This window comes from Simochromis diagramma, unplaced genomic scaffold (assembly GCF_900408965.1).
Source record: "Simochromis diagramma unplaced genomic scaffold, fSimDia1.1 OVJJ01000510.1, whole genome shotgun sequence".
Lineage (NCBI taxonomy): Eukaryota > Metazoa > Chordata > Actinopteri > Cichliformes > Cichlidae > Simochromis > Simochromis diagramma.
Genome location: NW_024387326.1, coordinates 3,389,601 through 3,394,714, shown reverse-complemented (window position 1 = coordinate 3,394,714; position 5,114 = coordinate 3,389,601).

The window sequence follows — 5,114 nt, the reverse complement described above, 5'->3', positions numbered from 1 at the left end:
TTTTTTTTTTTTTGGGAGAGAGCCTTCTTGCTTGGAATTACATACATGGGATTCAGTGCATGTATAAAAGTCCTGAATCCCTTATCATCCACAACAGAAAATGGTTGGAAATCAAGTGCTATAATTTTTGCCAGTTCTTCATCAATTGTGTTCTGTCTTGCTGGGGTCACTGACTTCTGCAAAAACTGTCTAATTGAACTCTGGCTTGGTTTAGGTGGTATACTGCATGACGCTTCAGATACTGCAGCAGCAGAAGAAGGAGCAGCAACAGTTGCAGTAGACACACTAACACCTTCATTTATATCACCCTCAACTGACTGTGGGGTTTTTTTCCCATTGCACTGATGGGTGGACAGTTCTCAGGTGCCTATGCATATTGTTTGTGGAGCCAGCTCTATATGAAATTCTTTTCTTGCAGACTCTACACTCTGCCTTTGTACTGTCAATAAAATTGAAGTGGTTCCAGATTTTGCTTGTTTTCTTGGTTGCTTCACTCATTTTCTTTACTGTACCTTTCTAAATTGACGACGTTGTCTCTTGTTGTTGCTCTCTTTCGCTCTCCCTCCTGTCTGTTCGCGTTCTACTGCTGCTGTGAGTGTAACTACCGCCCCTCCCCCCTCTGCTCAGCGCAAACACAAGGCTCACGTGTGGCGTGAAGCGAAAAAAAGTTATTGAGAGGGCAAGAGAAAGAAAACAATGCCCCACGGCTCCCAATAAGGAGCCGGCTCCCGTCGTTCACTTCAAAGAGGCGGCTCTAAGAGCCATTTCGTTCGCGAACGACCCATCACTACTGCATGGATCATTAACCTTGCAAATCGATCGTAAAGGTTGGTGCAGAGTCTTCATGTATAAATTCGCCGTTAATAATTATATAATTCTAGGAATCATCTACTTTGCTTACACTGATTACGTTGGCACTTTGTTAGCGTTACAACAACCGTCATACCCCCGAGGTATCTAAACTTTAGTAAGGAATGCGTGTACTTTTGACACCTCTGGTTAGCATTTAGTGGTCCCTTTCAAACGTATTTGATTTTTGCTTGTTACTGAACAAATTCACTTCACTGCTTTTCACTATCTGACATCAATGCACATTGTTCCATTTACTGCATATTGTGCTTTACTCATGTCTCTCATTCCACCTGCATCAACATTATAAAGTTTGTCACAAAGAGATTTATACATTTATAAATACTAATATTCTCTATTCCATTCTGTTCTTCTTTTTTATTGCCCAGATTTTAGTAAGCCTTTGTTAAATTGTCTGTTATATGTCAATAGATACGTATGTCACAAATAAAAGTGTCTTGTAAATTATGTTTTTGTAAAGAATTTTCAATCTCTTACATGCTAACTGTAACGTGTTATTTTTGCTAAAACCTGAACTTAAATGTGTATATGGTGTTCATCTGTTTTTCTCTGTTTTAGATGCACATATCAATTTGGAATTCTGCCACCAAGCCAGAATTGCAGGAATGCACCACGTGTTGCAGAAGACTCTTTCACTGCCATCTGTGCCCCACTTTCAGCCCTACTGTCAGGGCAAAGATCGAGGAGCATATAAATGGACACATTAAAAATGCTTTGCCTTTCAAAGGTATGTTGGTATTAAATATAACTCATAGTTAAAGTTATAAATATGCACTTCTTTTCAGCACCTTTGCAGTCTCTTTGTTGACTTAAAAGTTGCTTTTCACATTGTACAGTTCAGTGGATTCATCAGCAAGAGAAAAAAGTGTGTTTTCATTGAATATTTTTTTCTTGACAGCTCTTGTGATCCATACCATTTTGCTTTCATTATTGAGAATGGCTTGGATATTTTTGTTAATATGTACAATCTGATTGTTAGATAAACTGACAGCATTCTATACAACTACATTTAAATTACATGTTGTTGTTGTTTTTTTCTTTTTTCTCTCTTACAGACAAAATGATATGCTGGTGCACTTTCACTGCCCTGTCTGTAACATGACAGTCATACAGCGTGGGGATATGGCAAGGCAATTATTGTCATGTCAGCATTCAGGACTGCTCCCCACTGAACTCTCTGTGGAGCCCCATCTCCCTCTCGATGTCTTCTCTCCAGCATCTAAACCATTTTCTGAATCTTTGGTAGAACATTCATGTGCTCTACCGTCTGTGCTAAATGAAACTGCGGCTTGTGGAAAGTCCATGAAAATGAAATGCTCTCACTGTGGTCTTAGTCTTCTTACAAAAAACTTCAAGGCTCACATGATGAGGAGGCATTCAAACAAGTCAATAGATGTTTGCCTGGCCTGTCATCTGCAGTGTTTTTGTGTAGAGGGACTTTTTCCTCTTTGTTTTTCAGTTTGCAGAGGAGATGGAGCTCTTTTTAAATGTGCTGACGAGCAGAGACTACGGGTCAATGCGATGTTTGACACTTAATGGACAGATGAAGGCACTGGCTGTTTGTTTGTTTTTTTATTTGTTGTTGTGGGGTTTTTTTTATTGCAGTGTACAGAATTCCAAATTAAGCTTATTATAAAATGTTGTTTACTTGTTTTATGTCCATACTTATAGTAAAAGATTTTTAGTGTAAATGTAACAGCATTGTTTATACTTGTAACTTCAAAGTAAAAAGCTTACAGTTGCTATTAACATTAATGTATTATCCTGTAATCAATAATATTTTTAGACATTTTACAAATTAACCCTCTGGGCTCTATCCTGGCCATTTGTGGCCACTTCACTTCTTTCTTTTTGACTACTACACTGCAGTGGACCAAAAGAATGACACAGGTTTGATCTTAAGGATCTAATAGTTGTGTGTGTTTGTGCATGACATTTGCAATGCTAATATGTATTTGCAAGATAGACTGGAATAGATTATGACATATCAAATATTACACAGGCTGCAGTGAGTTTTTGTTGATACAGACTATTGAGCTTTGACTTTCCCAGTCAAACTTAACTTTGACCACATGCTAACACTGTTACTCTTCTATATATTTCATAACAAGACACCATAGCCAAAATATTAACAAAATATATATTAAAAGATTCAAAGCTGCAACACGTTAGTAAATGTGTCCTAGACTTTATGCAGGTGCAGAAAGTACTGCTGCTGTTGTAAGTAAGCGTAACAGCTTCCAGATCACAGATTTTTCTGGAAAGATGGCAAGAAGGGGGTTACTGCTCATTTCTACAATCTCCCAGATCTTGGAATACAATGCCTTTGGCCCATGAAAACCACTTCACAGGACTAAGAGTCCACTAAAACCCACAAATGAAGAGTGATCCTGGAAGAAATAGGGCGCACACTAGTGACCTCAACAATTGCAAGACAGCCTTGTCCCTGATGCTTATATGAAAAAAAATAAATAATAATAATAATAATAATAATAATAATAATTAGGAAGATTTATGAAACCATTAGGACTTTATCACCTTTTTATCTGAAACGGTACTGGACTTTCAGGGAAGCAGGTTTAGGGAAGTCGTTGTGGGGTCACATTCTGACCCCACACACACACACACACTTCGATGTAAGGAACAAACACCCACTGATGTATAAATAAAGACCAGGGCAGTCTCAGAGCTCTCACTCTCAGTGTGAGTGCTCTGTGCTGCCCTTGCTAGCAAGAAAACCTGTGTTTCTCCTCTCTGATTCTCAACTGAAGAAGTGTTTAAGAATACATCTCTTACCACTCACAAAAAAAATGCAATTTCACCCATTTTTTCCTCTTCAAATTTTCAGTGTATTGCTGTATAGGTATATACACGGGGTTCTTTATGATTTTTTCTTGATATTATTTTAATAAAATGCAACTCTGAAACTGCCGAGTGTTTCATGACTTATACAACATTTCTTTTTACTGTGCGCTAACAGTCTATTAAGACCAGGAGACTTGATAGGGCTATTTAAAGGTCGCAGAATTTACTTCAGAATATTTGCAAAATGTGCCACTCAAAGTGTTCCCCATGTCAGTGTGAGTAGGGGTGGGTTTTGATAATAGATTTATCGATTAAAATCGATTCTGGCTTGGATAATGTGATATCGATTCATTAAAATCCTGAATCGATTTTTTAAATATAAATTTATTTTGCCCCACACGCCAGAATCTCAGGTTAAACGTCACGAAATTTCAAGAACCACTAACCAGCTAAAATAGTAAATGAGAGCAGAAAGGCAAAAAGGGCGTAAACACAAAGCGCGGACCCGCCGAAACATCAGAATCAGTGAGATGTCGCCTTTCTTACCTGACGGCACGGACACGGTCGGGGCTGAAAGCCGACAGCTCGCTGATTCTGATGTTTCGGCAGGTCCGCGCTTTGTGTTTACGCCCTTTTTGCGCCGATTCTAAAGCTGTTAGTTTTATCTCTCTCCAAACAATATTGACCGAACCAGCAGCAAAAGAAGATCCAAACTAAGCTTCACATAAACATCGTCATGGACTCCCTCTGACTTTTGCTGTTTTTCCTTCCACCACACTTCATGCACAGCTCTCTCAGTATACTTGAACAGTTTCCCATCTAATAATCTGTTTTCTGCATTATTCCCTTGCTTGTTACGCACAAGTCTACCGTTGTTTACAGCGCTGTCGGACGCTTTTCTTTCCCTTTTACTTACTTCCGAAAAGAAAACCTAATTTGTGCTGTTCAATAGGCTTCTGAACAGATGTAAACTTTTTAAAATTATGCAAAATGCAAAACGCTCAGCCGTGTCTCTAATAAAACCGCCGTAACTTCAGAGGTAATGTTCATGTTGATTAATGTTTTCTTTCATTTTTGATGTACTGCAGAATATTTTTATGAAATCCCAGGCCAGGAAAATCACCTTCGTGTTTTATCTTCAGCTACTTTGACACAAATGCATCTGCTGTGATGCTCACACCTTTGATAAAGTCTTGCGAATGTCAGCATCTTTTATAGATACAAAAATATGTAAATATACTGATCTGAATTATAATATTTCTGACTGTCTGAGGCAAAATTTCCCAGATTTAAATAGAATTGAAGCGGGCCCTTGTGAATCTGAATCAAATCGATTCTAGAAATCAGTGACGATACCCAGCCCTAAGTGTGAGTAATGCTGGTCTCATGGCCCGTCTGTGTAAACTTCACCAAAGATAAAAACAAAAACACACAGTGGC